A 24142-nucleotide genomic window follows, 5' to 3' on the forward strand; every position below is an offset into this window, starting at 1 on the left:
TCACCTATTTTGAATGGTTACAGTCTATAGTTTCAAAATGATTGCACCACTTGGAGAAAAGGAAGATCTTCCTTCCACAAGGAAGACAAGCCAACTGGACTGTTTATTAAACGTTCAACCAATATTTACTGAGCCAACAATCTACCATGATGGTCTGTCAAAAAAAAAAAGAAACAACTAGCTTCTCCTCACAAGCTTATAAAGATTCTCAGTGAATTCCAATATAAAGATTTATTTTAAAGTACAAATTTCAATTTGTAATGTTTAATTGTTTCTATTTTTATTTTTATCCAAGTACCATTCACATAGCTTTAAAAGTCTAATAGTACTATGAGCCTTCTAATAAAAAGTTGCAGTACCCCAACTCAATACATTCCCCCCTTAAAATTTCCAACAAAAAGAGGAAATATCTGTCAACTCTCTTAGCTGATTATTTTGTAATTTAAGAATACATTGTTGGGACTTCCCTGGTGGCACAGTGGTTAAGAATCCGCCTGCCAATGCAGGGGACACGGGTTCGAGCTCTGGTCCGGAAAGATCCCATATGCTGTGGAGCAACTAAGCCCGTGCACCACAACTACTGAGCCTGCACTCTAGAGCCCGAGCCACAACTACTGAAGTCCGCACGCCTAGAGCCAATGCTCCGCAACAAGAGAAGCCACCACAATGACAAGCCCGCGCACCACAACGAAGAGTAGCCCCCGCTGGCCGCAACTAGAGAAAGCCAGCGTGCAGCAACAAGACCCAAGGCAGCCCCACCCCAAAACCCTTAATTAATTAATTAAAAAAAGAATACATTGTTTATTTTAGTGAACAACTGCTTTCATGGTGCTTACTACATGACAAGAACTTTCTAAGTACTTTACAATATTAACTCATTGATTCCTCATAATAACTTACAAGGCAGTTATTCCTACTTTCTAGCTAGGAAATTGATGCAGAGAAAGGTCAAGTAACTTTTGCCCAAGGTCACATAGACAGTAAGTCATGGAGCCAAGATTCTAACCCAAGCAAGTCTGGTTCAAGCCCACAATTATAACCACAACAATGCATATATATTTCTAAGTAGTAATCTTAAACTACTATTTATTAATTAAAAAAATTTTGACAATATTGATTTTCTATGATGAGAAATCAGGATAATTTTCCACATAAAATGCACACACAAAACACAAATCACACACACAAACATCCCCTCCCCATTCTCCCAATATACGTATTATATTTTTGTTAAATTACCATCTAGTTTACATTTTTGTAAAAGCTGACTCATGCAGTGCACATTGATTACATCTTTTTTGTACAGATTTTGGTTTTTAAGATTTTATTTTCAAGAAAATTCGTGGATTTTCCACATCACACCTTGAGCTATTTGATCTGTTTGTTGTGTTACTCATTTGAAGTAGACCATATTCCTGTGATCTTAATAAGTTTAAATCAACCCTATTTCCCAAACAAAATAGTTTGTAGAATATTGGCTAACTGCACATGAAGAAGAGGTTAACCTTCCAGGCTCTCCTAGATTGTAACTGGCACACACAACACTGGTAAAGAACATAGACTTAACTGAAGGACTATATCCATTGCCATATTTATGTGCATATTTCCTCCCTCTTATCAGTAGATATTTTATTGCTAAACTTACTGAATTGAAATGATGCATATTTCCCTGACTAATGCTGACCAGACATCTAGAAAACTCTAGAATTTCCACAATTCTAGTTTGAAGAATATTCTCACTCCCACCCCGATCCCACATAAAGCAGCCCCAGGATGCTGTGAAAGGTCAACTGAAGAGCAATTACCAGTGCCCCTTTTACTTTACAAAAATAAAAAAAGTCACATCAAAATTATTTCATAGCTCTTATCAAGCTTTGAATGTCACAGAAACATACAAAAAGAATTATGGAGGGGAGATCAGATGTTTAGTTCAAAACTTATGGATGATAACGCATAAGGAAATACTATTAAAATTAGAGGTAGGTAATTCCCTGGCTGTTTAGTGGTTAGGACTCTGTGCTTCCACTGCAGGGGGCATGGGTTTGATCCCTGGTTGGGGAAATAAGATCCTGCTCGCCACATGGCATGGCCGAAAAAAGAAAAAGTGCTCTCAAGTTGGTAGTGCAAGGTGACTACAAAAACAAAATAAAATTAGAGGTACATTAACAATTAAATGTATAGTATTGCTAAAAGAATTTCCAAATTTGTTGAAAATTAACTTGACTATTTTAAACATATATCATTTGAACTGGGTTTAACCTGTTGACAAATGAATAAACATATCTTTGAATGCAAACTAATAATTATAAAACAAATCTGCAAATTTCTTGAAAAAATCCTTTGTAAATAAAGTCACGTTGTTTGTTTATTTCCTTAAAAACTTATGTCTCAAATAATGTGAAAATAAACTTCCATCTAGCCTGCTTCCTAATAAACACAAATCCTGAATCAGTGAAGTCTATATTCATGACACAAAATTAAACTAACTACAGGGTTTTAAAATAAAATATTTTAACATGCTCACATATCAACTACTGAGTCTTCCCCCTTTCTCAAAATCACCTTTCAATTTTCAGACATAAAGTCAGTCTTAAATACATATCGATAAGAACAAAGCTCAAAATTACAATATATTTCCATTTAGGTCAGAAGTTATCAGAACTACAAATCCCAACATTTTATTTACAGATAATTTTTTCTAGACCATGTTAATGTAAGTACCTCATCCACTGTGGATGAGGATGAGGATGGATTAAATTCAGTAGAATTTAATCTTGTATTCAAAACCCAATCTTCCTGTGGTGCAAGCTTTGAAAATATTAACATTTTCCCCCAGTATTACCTCAACACAGTAAGAGAAAATAAACCACATGGCATAATTTATTCTGTCAGGAAGAAATCCATCAAGTCATCCTAGACAGTAGAGACTCAGCAACAGAGCATAAGTAATAGATCAGGCTCAAGAACTTACAAAAAAGGCTCAAATCACAGTATACATAGCAAAGTGGCATTTAAAAAAAAAAAAGGCAGCCATCTGACAAGTACGCCATCTATACATGCATTCTGCATCCTTTGTACAGACTAGAACTTTTAGACAGAATAAAGAAGGTAAATTTAACAAATTTATCAAAAAGAAAAAAAAAGAAAGAAAATCAGAGGATTTGATTCAATAAGTCTTTAACAACTAAAATTATTTTAAAGTTTAGTCATCAACTCTAGTCTCCTCACAACTATCTAATCCTGACCCCTAAAACTAAATACATTAGTAAGTTTCATAAGGCTTCACCGGCAGACCCAGGCCTTTGCCAGACCTATATCTAACCTGAAAAGAGCAGGTAATATATCTTGTGAGGCTGGTACACTTGATGGAGATACAATTCCAAGTTCAGATCCAGTGACCCAACAACAGCTATAAGACTTCTGGTCACCTTGTTGCCCTAGTTCTGCCCCACTACCAAGTTCAGTTTTATTTTTGGATAAGAGACCTGGGATCTGGGCCTGCATCTGAGTGAGGCTGCTCTTCTGAAATGTTCCCTGCATGCCAGTGGGTGGGATTCTGACAAGTCCTATGGTCCTATGTTGCCAAGTTCCAATTTGGCAATAAATGGAAGAAGCAACAGTTCAAATGATCATTCTTAAGAATTTGATGCAATTACCCTGAATATGTATATATTTCTTTAAAAAGAGGAATTGTATATAACTTACAAAAACTTACATAAAATATAAAGATAAAGAATTTTACTGAGCACCTACTATGTGTCAGTGATAATGTGTCTCTCATCATCCAGCAACATAGCCTGGGCTTGTTCATGCGTGGTGGCAGGGGACCAATAGGACCAGTGGATGCAATCAAGACCCCTTGAAGCCTATGCTTGAAATTGACACAATCTCAGCACATTATCCAGCCAAAGCAAGGCACAGCACCTACCCACTTTAAAGAGATGAGGAAATAGACTCCACTTCTTGATGTTAGGATCTACAAAGTCACCCTGCAAAGGGCATGGATATAGAGAGGATGCAACCTCTCTATATCCATGCCCTCATTTTTACAACCAAGTCACCCACACCAAAATGCCAATTATTGCAGCAAACCAGAGTAACACTGCTTCTATATCCATATCGAAAACTTCCATTGGAAATGGATTGTTGGGATAAACACAGGATGAAGGTGATTGTAAATTGTAATTTAAAGGTAGAAACTGGTCAAGTCTCAAGAGTTCATGATGTTCTCTGTTGGGGTGGGATTTGTATTCCCCAAGGGTTCCACTGGCTGACCCTGCCCTATGGCTTCAATGAGCATTAGACTCATCCTTTGAAACCAAGGTGGAGACAGGTGCCCTCCCCACCCCACCACACTCTAGGCTTGTGGTGACAGTGGCAGCCCTGATAATCTCTGAAGCACCTTTGGGGTCCTTCTTCCCATGCCTTGAAGAATAGTACAAGTTCACAACTGAATGATTCTGTGGTCTGGTCCTGCAGGGTCTTTTTCCGTCCTCTGTTTCCTTCAGTTCCAGCTGGCAATGTTTCTGCTGTTATAGTCTCATCTCTATTCCTGCCTTTTGTTGAGGTGGTTGATTAAATCCTTGGGTCACACCCACACTAATCTCCTGTCCAGTCTATCACACCCTTATTGTTCTCTTCTGAATAGCTTTCTCATTTTTCGTAATACGGACAGACTGAGAATATTCAAATCTTTAAGTATCTAGTTCCTGTTTGCTTAACCATGTCATCTTTAGTTATTTCTCTCCTCTCACATTTTACTATAAGTAGTCAAGAGGAACCAAGCTGCTCCTTCAACACCTTCCTTAGAAATCTCCTTTGCTATATATTTAATTTCATCACTTGCAAGTTCTAGCTTCCACAAAACACTAAAAAATGAATACAATTCAGCCAAGTTCTTTGCCACTTTATAACAGGGATTGCCCTTCCTCCAGTTTCCAATGACATGTCCCTCATTTCTGTTTCAGATTTCATCAGAGTGGCCTTTACTGTCCGTATTTCTACCAATATTCTGTTCGTGGTTGCTTAGGTACTCTCTAAGAAGATGGAAGCCCTCTCTACAGCTCTCCTCTTTTCTTGCTGAGGTCTCACCAGAATTATCTTTAAAAATCTGTTCACGGTGGTTCAGGCTTTTTCTAGCATGCAGCTCAAAATTCCTCCAGCTTCTACACATTACCCAGTTCCAAAGCCATGTCCACATTTTTACAGCAGCACTCCCACTTCTGGGTACTGATTTCCATCTTAGTCCACTCAGGCTGCTATAACAGCGTACCATAGACTGGGTGTCTTATAAACAACAGAAATTTATTTCTCATAGTTCTGGAGGCTGCAAGTCTGAGACCACGGTCGGGTTCTGGTGAGAGCTCTCCTTTCGGTTGTAGACTGGAGTTTCTCACTGTACCCTTGCTTGGCAAAAAGAAATCTCTGGGGTTTCTTTTATAAAAGCATTAATTCCATTCATAAGGGCTCCACCTTCATAACCTAATCATTTTCCTAAAGCCCCACCACCTAATACCATCACATTGGGGGTTAGGATTTCAACATATGAATTTGAGGGTAGGGGGAGGAGACACAAACATTCAGTCCACAACACCACTGAATTGTTTTCCCCATCTCTAGTAATAGAGAAATTTCTATATCTTATGAGATCCTGTAATGATCAGTATGGAAATTATGATAAAAATTCCCTATGCTAAAGGAATGAAAATATGTTTTTCTAATGTAGTATAGGGGCAGTTTTGCTATAGTCTTATTAAAACTTGCAGATTTGTGTGGAATTGCTTAAACTTAAACTTAGAATATAGCCCTAATATATGGTGATACCAAGGTACATGATTCCTGGAACATATCATGTGTGAGATGTTGGAAGATTTGATTGGGCACTAAACATACTAAGGGCCAATTTCTGATAGGAAAATTTGTCGTCCATTTATTTCTCCTCCAATATCCAGAAGAAGTTGTCAGTTTGTAACACTCTGAGACAAATAGACGAAAATAGAGGATTATCCCAAAGATCTGAAATTGGAAAGACAAGGAGTGCCGATTTGAATGCTAACAGCATTAAGAGCCCAATAATAACTACATAATTGAAACATCATTTTGAAACTCATCGCTTGCTCGGTGAAATACTCTTAAGAGTAGTTTTCTACACTGCTCATATTTGAACCTATCTGTGTACGGAAGCAAAATTTGCCACTCCAAAATGTGTCTCTTTGCCACAAATATTAATTTAGGCTGATTATTTTTACACAACAGAAGACTCAGGAAGTCTTCCTCTTTACCTCCCCCTTAGCTGCTTAAAGAATTCAGAGAAAGGGTCCGTTCCAGGAACAAAGCCATCACCAGAGATACTTACAAAGAACATGGGCCAGGTGTGGTGGGAGAAACTCAGATCCGAGTCTACTCTGTGTCCCATGTCTCTTCACCACCCAGCACATACAGGTTTACCAAACAGTTGCTTTTCCATTTCCATGTCAATTGTTTTTCTCCCCTCGGAAATCCCAAATCACTACCCACAACATCTTCTTTTGTCTTTAGCTGAAGATAGTTTCTAAGGTGAGGGTTTCAACCGTTTGGTGAGTTACTCAATTTTCCTGGGTCTCTCCCATGTATACATGTTATTCAACTTTTGTTTGATTTTCTCCTGTTAATCTGTACTATGTCATTTTAATTCTTAGACCAGCTAGAAGAACCTAGAAGGGTAGAGGAGAATTTCTTCCTCCCTGGCACCTGCATCATATGTGGACCTCCTTTGACAGTGCTTCTCACCTATACAGGCAGAGTTAGTCACTGATGCTAGTCTAAAGACATTTTGTTTTGAAAACTGAGGTGCCATTTTGAATATCACTTGCATTTAGAAACAGAACAAATTGAAATGAAATCAAATACCTGAATTTGAAAAACAAACTACTCACCTTCCATCTTTGATGAAGGAATTAGAAATCATTTGCAAACCAATTACCATACTAGGCAATTTCAAATATTTCTGAATATATAGTCAAATATACTTTATATACAAGAGATTCTCTGTGGCAGTTGTTAGCCAGAGAGTTGGGGGAGAGATGTCCATTTTAGTCAGTCTTATCCTATGATAATTATGTAACAAGATGGGAAAAGATACAACTCAATCCCATTTTTTTGCTGATTTACTGCCACTCACAAGGCTGACAGAACATTGCACCCGAGGCATCAATATTAATCATTCCACAGCTGTTCTCAATTTACCTCTCGCGCTTCCCAAATGTTAATAGCATATACTGGTCCAGAATGGCAAAAAGAAAAGTTTTGAGTAAAGGTTTAAATAGTTATTAGGAAAGAGATACATATATAGAAGATGACATTATAAGTTACAAATTGAAGCAAATATGGCCTTATATATGAAAAAGGGACTTGTAAAACAATTCTGTTTTTACATTGATCATAAACTATATGTAGAACTACAGTGTTTAAACAGCATTCCTATATGTTTCAGATGCTGCTTATATGAATTTGTATAAGCATGTCCACAAGACCTAGGAAATTCTTTGACAATTAAATGTCACAAGAATAGTTTTTCCAAACAAGTGAAACTTTATTAATGTACACGCTAAGAGAAAAACAGCTTGGCTTATGGGTTTAGACTTTTCCGATGTACAAGCAGTCAAGAAGGAAAATTACTCTTTTTTTTAAAGAAAATGAGATACTTTGCCACTATCTCCATTTGTTTGCCTACCTAAATTTTCTTGTAGAAATGGTGGATAAGCTAAAAGAACAATTTTAACCTCAATTTCCTGAATAAAGACTGGGAAAGAAAATTCAACACTGACCACTCTCTCTTTCTATTCTACTGAGAGTTTACAGGGCCCCCAAACTAATTTTAGATGAAAAAAATTCTCTTCTAAAGTGGCTTTAAAAAGACTGGAGGAAAATAAAACCTTGGATGGTAGATAGCTCACTTAATCTGGCTCTGAACTTTTTTTATTTTCCACATTTATAAAATAAAAATAATGTTATCATCTTCGTAAGAGTTTCTGTAAGGATTAAATATGATAATATACATTTTTAAAATGGGGACGAATAATAGTCAATTTTTCTGGAATAAAAAGTATGGGGCTGGAAAGAAGAGTAACTCCTAACAAGAAAGTGTATAATGATAGTCTGCTTTCTTTGCTGGCTGGCTGCTGACTGAGGGAATAAATGCTACAATCTCACTCTTCTCAACACTTCTGACTGCCTGCTGGGCTCCCATTGCCCAACCAGGAGTCAATGGATAGGCAGGTCCATGGATGTGATCCGTATTAGATCAGCCTCGTGCAAAAGAGAGGATAGAGAAGGATAAAGAGTGAATTTGAAACGACAGATGGAAGACTCAGCACATGACATTTTTCATTGATGTTTCTTGAACACCATGAAGGTGAGATACAGCTCATGACAACTTTTATACAACTCTTTATTCTCTCTCCCATTGACTTCTTACACCACACTTCCTACCACACTACCCTCTCCCAAACTACCACAAAAAAAGGACTTGGAAATCCTGCCTAACCCCATTAGCCTTTCCCTCTTCTCCCTCTTCTCCTTCTTCTGCCTCACAACAGTCCAGAAGGAGTCCAACATTGGCAGAAATCTTCCCAGAGGAGATGTGTAGAGAGGAAAATAAGTAGACAAGGTGGATATCCTCTTCCCAGATTAAGGGGGGTTGAGGAAAGACTCAGAATATTCATATGATAATTTTTCCCAGTACAATGGCAAAAGTCTTCTCAAAGCTATTCTTGCCTTTTTCTGTGCTACCTCCTTTCCATTTTCCCTACTGCTGTTAGAGTAACTACTCTAAATACAAATTTGATCCTACCATTCACTCCAAAACATTTAAATAGTTCCTGCTGTAAATTGCAAAATAAATAAATTAATTAAAATGGCCACAATTCTCCACTATTCCTTATACCCAGGCCTCTTTGCGATGGTGATGTGACTGGTCCTCCTATCAAGAGGTACAGTCTAGTTCCTCTCACTCTTGGGAAACTTGCCATCTGTGAACAAGCCTAAGCTGCCCTGATGGATGATGAGAGATACTTGGCCCAATAACCTCTGTCACCCCACCTAAAAGCCAGACAACCACCAGACATGTAAGTAAGGCCATCCTACCCAGGCAACCACAGACCAATAAGCAAGTCAAGTTCAGCAGAGCCTGGCCCAGATCAGTATCACCAACCAGCAAAACCTTTGGCTTGTAATTAATAAATGGTTATTATTTTAAGCCATAAAGTTTTGAGATTGTTTGTTATATAACAATTGATAACTGATAAACTCCCCGTTGCACATAGTTTTTTTATATAAATTTATTTATTAATTAATATTTGGCTGCATTGGGTCTTTGTTGCTGCGCAGGGGCTTTCTCTAGTTGTGGTGAGCGGGGGCTACTCTTCGTTGTGGTGCGTGGGCTTCTCATTGTGGTGGCTTCTCTTGGTGCGGAGCACAGGCTCTAGACGTGGGCTTCAGTAGTTGTGGCACATGGGCTCAGTAGTTGTGATTTGCGGGCTCAGTAGTTGTGGCTCACAGGCTGTAGAATGCAGGCTCTTTTTTAAAAAAAAATTTATTTATTTTTGGCTGCGTTGGGTCTTCGTTGCTGTGCACGGGCTTTTCTCTAGTTGTGACGAGCGGGGGCTGCTCTTAGTTGTGGTTCATGGGCTTCTCATTGCAGTGGCTTCTCTTGTTGTGGAGCACAGGCTCTAGGCACACGAACTTCAGTAGCTGTGGCACTCAGGCTCAGTAGTTGTGGCTTGCGGGCTCTAAAGCGCAGGCTCAGTAGTTGTGGCACAGAGGCTTAGCTGCTCCATGGTGTGTGGGATCTTCCCGGACCAGGGATCAAACCCGTGTCTCCTGCATTGGCAGGTAGATTCTTAAGCACTGTGCCACCAGGGAAGTCCCCCCATTGCATATAATATTAAAAACCTGAACTTCTTATATAATAATCAGATCCTTCATAAAATCTAATATAAATGTTCAGCTTTATACTCCAAACTCTAAGCCTATCTATATTACAGTTTAACCCTTAGAGTCTGATCAGTATTCTGCAAACAAGTGCACACCTTCATATCTCTGTGCTTTCCACATGAGTTGGAGGACAAACAGGAAAGGAGATTGAAACTAACATGTAGAGAATAACTACAATGTCCCAAGATTTTTACATGTGCTTGCTAATTATACCTTCAATTAACAACCCTGTAAATTGTAGTCATCCCCATTTTATAGATTGGAACACTGTGGCACAAAGAGGTTAGATTTCTCAAGGCTATATAAAACTAACAAGTGATAGATCTGTATGATTTCAAAGTTCGTGATCTTCCTGTTGCAAAACTGGTTCTCAGTTTGGTGACCAGGTGGGGAATGAGCTGCAGTATATATTCAGAATTATCTTGATAATGCTTTCAAAAATTATGTGATTACTCTAGTTATTCTGTTGGACACGTAAGAATTTTATCAGGGATGGAAATGGACTCCTCTAATACAGCTCTCCCTCTTCCATACTCCCCTCTTTGAAAACTACCATACTTACTTTTTCTATATTATTGTCTCTGTCTGGAAAAATTTTCCTCCTTTTCTGTCTGGTAAATCATACACATCCTTCAAGGCCCAGCTAAAAAAATCTAATCTTCTCAATTAAGATTAGATAGAAATATTACAGATAGAAATAAATGTTCACTCCTCTGTGCTTTAAAACCACTTTGCCAATGTCTTTATCATAGTGCATTGTACTTAGTTGTGTACCTTTCCCTTCTTCCTTGTGAGCTAATTGAGGACAAGAACCACGTTTCACTCATTTGTGTTCCTGAAACTATACCTGGTGTATAGCAAGTGCTCACTAAATATTTGTGGAATTATGGTGAATAGTTTTCCATGTGCTTAACAAGAGATGGAGGAAATATGTTTCTTTTTTAAAGCTTAGGGCGAAAGAGCTGGTTTGTGCTAAAACAGAGATATTCTCTGAAACCCCAAATTCTGTTGCTATTCCTAAATAAGAAAATTTGTTCAAATTTCTCTTATTAAGTAGTTTACAACATAATTAATACTAAGAATTAAAACATGAAGCCCTCTAGAGAAGAAAAATAATGACAGCAGCATCTGGGATAATTGGGGAATGTAATTGTGAATTTGCCCAATAGACAAATAGAACTCCTGAAGAAATCCATCCTATTAAATGTAGTTACTAGCAAAAGCACATATTAATCTTCTCGTGCCAGATAAAATTTTGTACTTAAACTTTTACCTAGTTGATTACTTAGATGACAAAGCTGTAATTATGGCTGCAAATTTTAAAAGAAATATCAAGATATTGAAGTAGCCTGGTCTAGAAGTGTGAAAGTTATTTGTGTTAAGCCATTTTGGTAGATAATGCCTTTTTTAGAGAAAAAGAATGACAATGAGAAGAGTACCTCTTATAACTAAATTTCTGGACTCTTTTCAAATATCCCCTCAACCCACATCCAACCTTTCAAAGGGAAGGGCCTCTAATTGTTATACCTTGACACTAGGCACCCTAAGTAATTGTGGCTCCCTAATGATTTAGCCCCATTTTAACATGGCAATATATATTTCAGGGTTCGCTGATGCTATTTTAAATTCTCAGATTAAGTTTGACCTTTGCCCCCTGTTCATTTCAGTGACTCTCATACCACCACCATCCTCAGAAGTGCAGGATTAACTTTGGTAATTATTGCCTGTAAGGAGATATGAAGATTATTTCCTATGTCTTCAATGTCTATTTTTCTAAAAATGTCAATTGTTTAGAGTAATAAAGTAGGCTTATTTTATAAGTACATGATTGATGACCACAGTAAGGTGTGTTAAATCATACATCTGAATCTGGCTACATGGAAAATTTGTATGAGCATAAGGACACATATAACAGCACACACAAAAAGGGAGAAATCCTATAGGTGAAATGATTTAGGCAGCAAATTGATCACAGATTATGAGAAAATGATCACTTGCTCATAAACAACAGAGCTGAGGATGTACATGAATTCATTAATTAGTGAGATGCAGGATTAAGGGTATAAGGGTGCAGGCTCCAAAAAAGGCTCCTCCAGGTGTACAATCAGTCAGTTATAAGGCAGGGTAGCTGCTGGCTCCCTGGGAACACATTAGTCACAGTTCTAGCTTTAGACAACACTGGCTTATTGTAAATGCATGAGTGGGAAAGGGAATTGCCACTTGGACTAACCATGAAAATCTCCAAAATTTGAACTTCAGCTATCTAGGGCAGTTATAGGTATATATATAGCTATGGATTGATTCATTTTTTAAAAAGCAAAAATACAAAACAACATCATCTTCAAAATTATTTTGTTAACACTAGTGAAGTTTAAATCAGAAGAGAGCAGCTGATAATCAGACTCTCTAAAAATAAAAATCTCATAGTAAAGGTGAAAAAGTTCATCCCAAACCATATTTTTTATATGTCTCTAAAGAATGATGATGGCTCATGGGGAAACTTAATTGAAATATAATTTTGAAATATAATTGAAAACTGGAGACAAATTCTACATGTTTTCTTGTATTTTTTTCCCCACTAAAGATTATGGTTTGAGTTCTATTTCCTTTGCTACTTTCCCCTGCCTGAAGTCATAATCTTCCAACTGTAACATAAAAAATCTTTTTTGTAACAACCAACTGTGATACCTTAAACAGAGGACTACTCTCTGAGATTTGAAAAAGCAGCAGGAAATGACTGTCAAAAGTTTTTTTTTGTTGTTGTTGTTGTTGTTTTAAATCCCAGCAAAGAATTAAGCAAGAGAAATTCAGAGAACATAATGTAGAAACAGAAATGACCTTCCAGAGAACATCTAATTTTCCCCAAGAGATTTCATGGGTTCTGTTAGGCCACTTTCACAAGATACAAGTATTCATCTTGAAAATAATGACAAAGCTTCAGAATACAGAGAATTTAAGGCCCAGAAATTGTTTAAAACTCACAGTTCCAGAAAATCTCACTGTTCCAAATAGAAACGTCCCAGGATTAATTTCTTAAAAATGACCGAGTAGGGCTTCCCTGGTGGCGCAAGTGGTTGAGAGTCCGCCTGCCGATGCAGGGGACATGGGTTCGTGCCCCGGTCCGGGAGGATCCCACATGCCACGGAGTGGCTGGGCCTGTGAGCCATGGCCGCTGAGCCTGCGCGTCCGGAGCCTGTGCTCCGCAACGGGAAAGGCCACAACAGTGAGAGGCCCGCGTACCGCAAAAAAAAAAATGACCAAGTAAATATTAGTAAGTCAAACTCTAAGATAAATATTAAGGAAATAGACTACCAACAATAGAAATGTTATAACCTTCCACTAAGTTATGCTGCCTCTATCTATTGAAAGAATTTTTAACAGTTATAGAATTGGCAGACCAGGAGACAAAAACCTGAACCATGAAATAATTCTGAAATGAAGAAGCATTTAAATTATGTTGCTTGAAAGACACAATTAAATCATTTTTTAAAATCCCAAATTAACAACTACATGATATCTATTGCTCAAAAGTGATACCATCCAAACTATTCAGAAGACCAAGATCACTGGAACACTAAAAAAAAAAAAAAAAAAAAAAAAAATCTAGATTGTTGTGGGAATTAAAAGAGATAATACACATGAAAGAACTTTATAAATATGAAACATTGTTCAAATAAAATGCATTGTAGTAATCATTTTTGGGTTGTTGACACAAGTGATCATGCAGCAGATTCTAGGGTATTTCACACAATCACCTGATTTTGACTCTTTCAATCCAAATGTATTACTCTCTTTTTCTGAATGGCTCAGGAAACATTTTCTTTTTACCTTTAACACTCTATCTCTTGGTAATATTTTAAGGATGTTATACTAGAGGGGGTAAGATCTAGTAGCTTCTTATCTTCTAAAGACTTGTAACTCTCTTAGTTTGGATTTCCCTGAGAACAGAGTCTGAGATGAGCACATGTATGCAGGAGAGTTTACTGTGGAGACAAAGTGAGAGAGGAAAGGATCAGTTAGTGAGACGGTGGCTGCTGAGGTCACTGATATAGGCACCCCAGCACTTCTGGGAAACAGAGATGACTGCTTGAAGAGCTATGGAACTTTTACCTACTAACTCTAGTCTCCAATAAGTTAGTGGTTCCTTCAGAGCACTACATCCCTCATACTTCCAGGCTGTGATTGAATAGGGCCAAAGAAGCTTCTACTGCATTGGAGAAGACCCTGGGGTAGAAAGAGCACGGACACACAGTGCACCCTGGAAGGAGGATGCCGCCCAGTGAGAGGTGAGTCTGGGCTTACACAGAACTACGTGCAGTAGTTAAGACTATGTAGTATTAGTTTTCTATTGCTGTGTAATAAATTACCGCAAACAGAGGCTTAAAATAACACTCATGAATTCATCCATAATTTCTGAAGGTCAGAAGTCCAGGCATAACTTGATTCTCTGCTCAAGGCCTCACTGGACTGAAATGAAGGTGTTGGCTGGGGCTTTGGTTCTCATCTGGACTCAGGGTCTTCTACCAAGCTCACCAGTCATTAGCAGAATGCACTTGCTTGTAGTTGTAGGACTGTGGTCCCTGTTTTCCTGCTAGCTGTCAGCTGGAGACTGTTCTTGGGTGCAAGAGCCTGCCCACATTTCCTTCCACGTGGACCCTCCCCAGGCAAGCAGTTCACAAGATGCATGTTTGCTTTCTTCCAAACCAGTAGGAGCACATCTCTCTGACTTCCTTTTCTGCCACCAGTGGAGAAAACTCTGTTTTCAAAAGGTTCATGTGATGAAGTCAGATAATATTCCTATTTTAAGGTCAACTGATCAGGACTTTAATTGCATCTGCAAAATCCCCTCACAGCAGCATCTAGGTTAGGGTTTGAATGAATAATTGGGAAAAGGTGTGCACACCAGGGGCCAGGACCTTGGGGAGCATGTTACAATTCTGCCCACCCCAGATTGAACTATCAGATCGGCTGAGAGGATATGACATGGGACACCAAAAAGCATCTGCTGTAGCAATTTTTAAAAGTGAGTTTGTTTTTTGCTCAACAATTTAAGTAAAGGAGCAGCCAAAGTCTAGCAAGATGGGTCTGAATTAAGAAGTATCTCCTTAAGTTTGGTTTAGGGAATTAATTGATCATATTTTTCTGATACATAAATAAAGAACCAAATAGAGTAGATCTCAACACCCATCATAACCTAGGTTTTCAGTTATTTTCTATGATATCTTCTACATGGGGTACTTAAATAAGTATACCTGTTAAATAAGAACTATGCCATAAAACTGATTGCTCTGAAGACCTGTGCAACTACTAAAGAAGGTAAAGTGGAAGATTCTTGAATATTTAGTGAGCATTATTTGAATGGATTACAATGGACTCAAATTTTTTCATACATAATTGTTACATTGTATCTAGCCTATTAAATCTAACATTTAAATTTAAAAACCCAGTTAAGATAAATTAAATATCTGCCAATTTCATGGCTATGAGCACATGCTAATCTTCTTGCTGGAAGATGAGACATGCAGATTGTAAGAAACCAAGCTATACTTAGAAGCACATTACTAGAGCTGGGTATTTCAATTCGAGCTCTGTTAGATCTTGTATGACGTTCTTTTCCATTGTGTAAAAAGTATGTTCAACAGTTCTTCTAACTGTATAATTTAACCACTGGGAGCCTAAGTGGCATTCCCTAATTCTACGCGGATAATAGCAGTGTTGTGTTTGTGGTTACTGCACACAAATGCAGCCCTCTGATTTTTCTGAATTCATTTCCTGCTCTAGGGGCATCTCTGGTAATCTCTGCTGTGGCTTCCTGAGCAGCTCGCTGAGGTAGTACGAACAAGTGGGAAGCAAAGGGAAATACAAACCATAGGGGGCTCCATCTTTACTCTCCGTGCACCCTGATCGCTCTCCTGCTTCTTGGCTTGAAAGAGGGTGTATCACACATATGTGTGAAGCCTTAGTATATGCCAAGCGCTGTGCTGAGAACTTGATTTGTAAGCTCTATCCTCATTTAATCTTCATAAAAACTTTAGGAAATAGGCACTAGTGATATCCTCATTACAGATGAGGTTACAGAAAACCTTATGTGACTTGCATATGGCTAACAAGGTTGCATAGCTAATAATAAGCTAATAAGGATTCAAATCCAGGCAGCCTAACTCCACAGCCAGTGTTCTGAACCGTTATGCTATACCATCAAGAAGGTGGTGAATACATTAATTTTCTAAAAATGCTGCTCAAGATCCAAAGAAATTAGTAAATTTTCCCTCGGGTCCTTAAAAACAAGATAACTGGAGGATACAGATGCATAAAGTACTATAAAATGCCGCACATAAATATACCACCAAGTACACTTTAATATGAAGCGTTTGAAGATCCCAAGGCTTCTTTACCTCTTATACAACATGCCGTTTATTGAGGCATAGACAGAACTTTTATTATCAAATGTTGATTTCCCAAATGGAATGATGACTATAGAATTATTTTTACTTTAAAATCAAAGAGTGTGACTACCAGAGCAACTATCTCAAGATCAGAATTAATATTCTATTCATTTTTTTCTTTAAATGTCAGTCACTTTTGAAAAATAAGGCAAAAATTGTCTCATGTCCCATATACTCATACGTGACAAGTACTCAGACCTCTAAGTCCTTTTTCCCCAAACTCACCAGACGGTTCTCATTGCTTTCACTCAGGTAGGATTCATGATGGGTTTTAAGGGTAATCATTTACAAAGGCAAAATGATAGAAAACTACTAACATGCATTTGCTATTATTTGTCAGAGAAATTTTCCTCTTGAAGGTTGGTTCTTATTTGGAGGGAACAAAGTGTCCCCTAGAATTAAAAGACTACAAAATGGTGATTCATAGTCCAAGTGTCTTGATTCACATACTCTAAAAACAGAATGTTAAGCTAAGTCTTTAAATTGCCCATATGGACTTTGTAGGCTAAATGAGATTCGGGTCTGAACCACAAAATGCATCAGGGATAAATTTCAGCAAATGAATTGCTTCCAAATTTAGTGTTATAAACTTTCAATCCATATCTTATAGGATTTTGTCTAACATTGGGGAACCAATATTTGAGCTCACGCATTTCTTTTTCCTTTAAAGGGTCCTGATATCCTGGAACTGGAAGAGATGTCCCATAGATGTAGATGATCACCCATATTCCACTAAGCCATTCAGTTCAGCCCTCACTGAGTTCTCAGAGCTTCTCACAAAGTTTGAAATCATTCATTTCCTCTCTCCCATTGCACTGGATAAGTTTTAGTCAGTATAGATATATTTGGGGGTTTAGTAGTATTATACAATCACAGTGTAAGAATAAAACTACTGGGTTTTTTTTCCCAGTTTGATTAAAACATTTACATATTCAAAATAAAAATTATAGGATCAGTGAAAGAAATACAATATTTTTAAGATACTTGCAAATTAAATGCTTAGCCTGAGTGATCTGCATTATCAGCAGAAAACCTTATTATGCACATAATTTGTGCAAGTTCCTTTTATAGGTTCTACTGAGAAATGATGAGTATAAGCTCTCTTAAAGTATATGATCTTTTAAAGAGATTATAATCTACAGGTAAATCATTAATACCATAGTTCCATGAGAGTTATATATAATAAGATTACCTCTTTAAATGAAGCAGAAAAGTTGTTTTATTTAATTTTTTACTGTATTTTTTCTTTAGAGTAGCAATTAATTCAAAGTACAAATTCAAAAATATTATGTCCTCAGGTATTATAGTGAAATGACAAATAAACATATATCAAATTTTAAATCATAGAGGGATGTCTGATACCATAATTTGTTGCATTTTGGATAGAGCAAAAGTCTTTTTCTGTAAAAGATAATTGATGGATCGTTTTCTCATTTGGCTTAATATTTGTACATTAAGTATAATTCTGAGGCCTTTATTATTTGATGCCATATTAATCCTTATTTAATAATTTTGCTGGAGAGCCCTGAATCATGAAGGAGTCATACTTCTGATTCAAGCTCCCATTCAGAAACCAAGGAAAGAGCCCGGCAAGCAAGTCCAAGTTGGAATGTAAAATTAAAATTAAATAGATATAATATATATTTAGATAATATGTGTTTATATATTATGGAAAACTAACAAAAATCAAATGCAACAGATATTATATTTTCTTCACTGGGCAGATAACCCAGGGAGGTGGGAGGTGTAGTGTTTGTGACCTTGGCCTTAGATGACAGGCCTATGTTTTAAAAGAGCTCTTATTAACTGAATGACTCATGAGCCTAACCTCCTTCCCATAAATGAAAGTAACACCATAGATCATTGGTTTGTTGTGAAATAATACATATCAAGCAGTGAATGGAATACAATACATATTTGAAACAGTAATTGAAATAGAGCTATTTATTTAATCCTTACAGAAACCAAACACCATTTCCTCATTTTTTTTAGGCAGACATTGAGGCTCAGAGAAGCTGAATAACTTGCTCAAGGATTCCTACCCAGAACACAAGAATGCCAAGTTTCAAACACAGATCTGTCTGATTTTTCATTTATACCACACGGCCAACTATATTCTACAATTCCCAAAATCCCCCAAGGGGGGACTTTTATTTGTATTTTAGCTTCAGTTTTTCTCATTGTCATTTATAGTCCCTGCCTTAGTTTGCTAGGACTGCTGTGACAAAGTACCAAAAACTGGGTGCCTTAGAATAACAGAAATTTACTGTCTCATAGTTCTGGAGGCTAGAAGTCCTAGATCAAGGTGTCATTAGGGTTAGTTCCTTCTGGAGCCTGTGAGGGAGAATCTGTTCCATTCCTCTCTTTTCACTTCTGGTGCTTTGCTGGCAATCTTCGGTGTTCCTTGGCTTTTGCTGCATCACCCTGATCTCAACCTTCATCTTTACATGAGTTTTTTCTGCATGTGAGTCTTGTCCAAATTTCTACTTTTTATAAGGACACCAACCATTTTGGATATGGGGTGAACCCTATCCCAGTATGACCTCATCTTAACTAATTACATCTGCAATGACCCTATTTCCAAATATGATCACATTCTGAGGTATAGGCAGTAGGACTTCAACATATGAATTTGGGGGGAAACAATTCAACCTATGACAGTTCCCAAAGGGAAAAAAATCGTTTCAAGCAGGCAGGTGTGAAGTCTTGTAATGCCACACTTCCTAATAGGATTCGCCCACACAGTGCTTGGTGTATTGGCGTGGTCATTTTGCTGCTACGTTGTCTGCTGGCTTGGGCTGCTCAATGCATTTATTGTGTATTCAACTCTGGCACCCAAAGCTAACTTTCTCATGTTACGTCTCCTCCTCGCCAGCAACCTTTGATCATTCAAGGCTCCCACCATCCGTTATGAGTACCTAGATATTCCACTGGAAAGCGAGGAAGATCTGACCTGAACAGTGATCAGCTCTTGGGCTGCCCGTGCAACTCTAGCAATCACTACTTCTTGCTGACACTTCCACAGCCTGTTTTAGAGTTCAACAACTTCTGCTTTAGAGTAACCTAGAAACAGAATTTTCTATTTTTCTGAGTGGCAAATTCTCCTCACCTTTGAGTTTTTCATCATTGAAGATTGTTCACTCACATTTCTACTCTCAGGGATTACTTGTCATTACCAAGGTGACATTTTCTTGCTCCAGGATGTTTATGTGTTTATCCTGCTTTTCACAGCATCATCCCTGACTGACTTTTCAGCCAGTCAGTTGACCAAAGCCTCACTTATCCCACCCTGGAAGATGATGAGGCATTTTTCCTGCAAATTGCCACACCTTTCTTTCCAGGTGGCACTAAACTAACTCAATTTGTTCTTAGTTTCTGAGATCCATAAAAAAACAGCAACAATGAGCATGCGTTACATATGTGTTAGACTTCTCTTGCTATTAAGGGGGCAAGATGTTGGGGCCTGGAATGTCATGATTTTTGTTTGTTTATGGATATACCCTGTTATTCAGACATAGAAAATTCAAAATCTGATATTATAGCATTTATTAGAATATATATAACTCATATATATATAAAAATAACTATATATATAAATATAAATATATATATATATATATATAACTCCTAGAGTTCCATGGTTCCATGGGTTCCCTCAATAATTAGTTCCAGTTAATATGGATTCTCAAGGGGAAGCAAAATGGAAGAAAATTTCAGTGCTTAGCCTATAGGGTCTGGCAAGACCAAGTTCAGGTCCCATTTCTGCCACATCCCAGTTCTGTGACCTTGAGCAAGTTAATTAACTTCAATAACCTCATGTGTAAAATGGGGAATAAAAATAGCTCCTACACATAAAGTTGTATTTGTGTAAAGCAGGGTTTTCAAAACTTGCCTAGTGATAAAAATCATCTGGAACATAGTAAAAACACAGATTCCAAGACCCTTTTTCTGGAGAATTGGATTCAGAAGGTCTGGGTGAGGGATCCCAAATCAACATTTTTAGTAAGTACCTCAAATGATCAGTATCAGGCAAGTGCTGGAAATATTTCTGTGTTGCACAGTTCATGTCCCACTCGGGAAATGTTAGTGCATTTCTGTTTATCAAAATTGATTTCCTAGAGACCCACAGGGAGGAAGCTGGCGAGGCTGCTCACAAGCCAGTTTCTTCTTCCAGGTCCCACTGCTAAACTACGTGCCAAGGTCTCCTTGCTTCTCGGTGACTCCATGAGATTAGTCAGAATAGTTTGTCTGAAATCAGCAGAAATAGTTTGTCTCTTCTCTCTCTTCATCTCCCTCCCTCCAGTGTGGTAGTTGTGTATACTCTAAGGTAACCTTGAAACCACAACTTAAAGATGGTAAACCCACAGTTTACAAATTACATGGGTTTGTAAGTGATTTTGTAGCATTAAGTCTCCTACTCGCCCATACTGCACAACATGAAGAGGAATAAAGCTTTATTGTGTTAAGTCACTGCCTTTTGGAGCTGTTGCACAACCCGCATCACATAACACATCCACATTACATCATCTAAGATGACTGAAACTGGTCTCAATTCCTTCATTCAGGCTTCTCTCAATTCAGCTTGCATACCATTGCCTGACGCTAATCTTAAAACCACATTTTCCTCACCTCACTTACCTATACAAACACATATTAGTGACTTCTTTTTTTTTTTTTTTTGGTCACACCACGTGGCATGCACAATCTTAGTTCCCCAACCAGGGATTGAACCTGTGCCCCCTGCAGTGGAAGCTCAGAGTCCTAACCACTGGACCACCAGGGGATTCCCATTAATGACTTCTTTTATATATCTCATCAGGTCAAAATTCTTCATCTTTGTTTTAAAACCCCTGAATATCCCATCCTAACTATCTAAACTTTATTTCTAGAGGATGGAAAAAATAAAATGCCTAAGAGAAGTGTAAAGGACTAGGAAGCTATAAATATTCTTTCTTCGTGGAAATCTTGTTTCACTTGGTGTCAGAACTACACAACATAGTGTACCATTTTTCTGTTATTTTTTCTGAGACAGCTCTATCTCCTCCCCTGGATGATGCCATTGAACATAGGGTCCATGTCTCACACTTCCTTTTAATCCAATTTCATCTCTGGCGCCATTCTAAACACACAGCAGGAATTCAATAAAACCTTGCTCCTTGATTACTGAGCTGAGTTCATATGGTTTTACATCTCCTTTCTTAGTTGAAACTGTTTATTTCTGAAATGTAGTATACCTTACACAAAGTGCTGGGATAATGTGAGCAACCAGAGAAAGTATTCTATTGCATGGCAGGCTGCAGAGTAACTAAAAGCTGTGTGGTTTCCTGGACTGTAGAAGCATGTTGAGAGCTGGTCCCCACAAGCCCCACAAGACACATTGCAGTTCCATGTGTTCTGATAAGTAGTTACTTGTTGCCAGTTACTTAGAAGTTTTGGTACAAATATAGAAATTACCCAAATCCTTAGATTTTTTAAAAATGGATTTTACAGGAGAAAAGAACCATAAAAATTATCTAGTCCAACCCCTTCATTTTTATAGACAGGAAAATGGCATGGTGGAAAAAAGGTTTGACCAAAGCCACACATCCATATTCTGGTTTCAGTCCCACACGTATGGTTTGAGCAAGACACTCAGTTTCCTCCAGCCTCAATTCCTCATCTAAAAATTCAGGGAACATGATGATATTTAAGACCCCGTCTAGCTCTTGGATTCTAATAGTTCTATATTGCTTATTAAGTACTTTAAAAAAATGTTAATTTATAAACCTACGTAAATAATATGATTACTCTATTTATACAGTAGACTTTGAAAAAGTCTTTATACAAAGATTTGAAAAATTCATACAAGATGCTGGGTTAATAAATATACTCTGATATTCTACTTAGCAAAAATATAGCAAAACTAAGTTAATGAGCCCTTAGTTTAAATCAATATAAAAGAATTACAACCAAAACTAAAATTATGGACTGTTCTTTTAGTATCTGCGGTAATAGATTTTTTTCCTGTACTGCTTTATTTAAATCTATCTTTGAGCATATAATGAGTGAGCTCTCCCCAGTACCTAGGTTATGACATGGATATCAATTGGGCACATAAAGAAAATGAACTTTTGCAAGCTATCACATTACTACTTAGTGCACAGAGGAAATAAAATTACTAAATGATACCCACAAGATTTTGGGGAAAAAAAGAATGCTAGACCCATTCTTATTCTCTATAAACTATATTTAACATGAAATCCTCTACCCTTTGAGCTCCAAGTAAAATTGTCCCCAAATCCCCTCCCCTGATTCTATAGCCTGTACAAGCCCAAATCCCTCCTAAGGTTTTCTGTGCACGAAATCATGCATCCTCTGCCTTCTCACAGGTGGAATCTCTTTCACTCCTCAGCAAATCAAATATGAAATTCAACAGCCATTCCATCCATTTCCACAAAAGCTACATCAAAGCATTAATAAGAATTGAACACCTTCCTGAAGATCAGGGAACATGAGGAGGAATCACACAGCAATTTTAAGATTTTTACTAGATATTCCTTTCCCCGAGGACCCTTCGACCGCCCTGTCACCAAGGGTCCTCTCTTGGCATTTCCCTGATGTAGCGTACTCCTGTCATCTCTCTTCATACTAAAGAGCCACAGAACAAAAATATATATATTTTCTCATCCCACAGAGAGCATCTCAGCCTCCTTTTCTAAAACTTTCTTTAATTCTCAGGGGCTTGGGGGCTTATCTTTTATGCCTAGAGCCCATTAAGATATCTTTAAGACAAGAGTCTTTATGTGGGAAGTTCCTGAAAGCAACAAATAAGCTTAAGCCACAAAAGGAGATTTATTAGCTCATGTAACTGGGAAGTTGGGGGTGGATTCTAGGACTTAAGTGCCATTTAGACTTTCTCACTGAGTCTCTTGCTTTCCTCTGGATGCTGGCTCTATTCTCTCCTACCTGTCCATGTTGTAGGAGACTTGGCAACTGGCAGCTAGAGGTCATTTCATTAGACCTCACAATTCAAGAGGACCAAGAGACCCACTTAATCTGTTATTGTCATTCTTCAGAGGCAGTATGGCTCCTTACCCAAAGTTTGAATCAGGTGTCAAGACTGAGGAAACACACACACACACACACACACACACACACACACACACAACATGAGGGTATGAAAAAGGCTTATTACTTACATAATGAGGCTCTCTGGAGAGAGTGGGGCAGACTTTCCACACTGGTCAGAAAATGGCCTGAGAGAACAAAGAAAGGAGACTGGCTTGAGGCTTTTATTGTGATTAACTAGTGGGGCTAGAGTGAGAGTTCCCATGCTTGGGCAGGTGCTCCTCCTTTGGAGGAGCTCTGGCCTTGCTTATCGTCTTGCCCAGATGTGAGGCAGAAGGGATGAGGAAGGCATAGGCTGAAAAGCTTCTCAGCAGTCAAACACCAAAATATGGCATCAGACTATTTATCACAATACCTCAACTTAAGACACATGTCCAACAATCAGAATTATCACTGCATCTGAAACGATACAATCCTATAATAGATCTTATGCTCACATGTGTGGCCATGGGGCCTGACCGTGGGGCCAAGATGCTGAAATTGGCAGCCCCACCAAACCCAGTGTAATGGGTGGTGAAAAAAGATCAGATCTTCAAAGAAAAGATATATGCTCTTGCTAAGAAAAGTTGAGGTAGCAGTCTGAGCAGAAAAAATAAAATAAAGTAATAATAATTCCA

Source organism: Pseudorca crassidens, chromosome 13 (assembly GCF_039906515.1).
Source record: "Pseudorca crassidens isolate mPseCra1 chromosome 13, mPseCra1.hap1, whole genome shotgun sequence".
NCBI lineage: Eukaryota > Metazoa > Chordata > Mammalia > Artiodactyla > Delphinidae > Pseudorca > Pseudorca crassidens.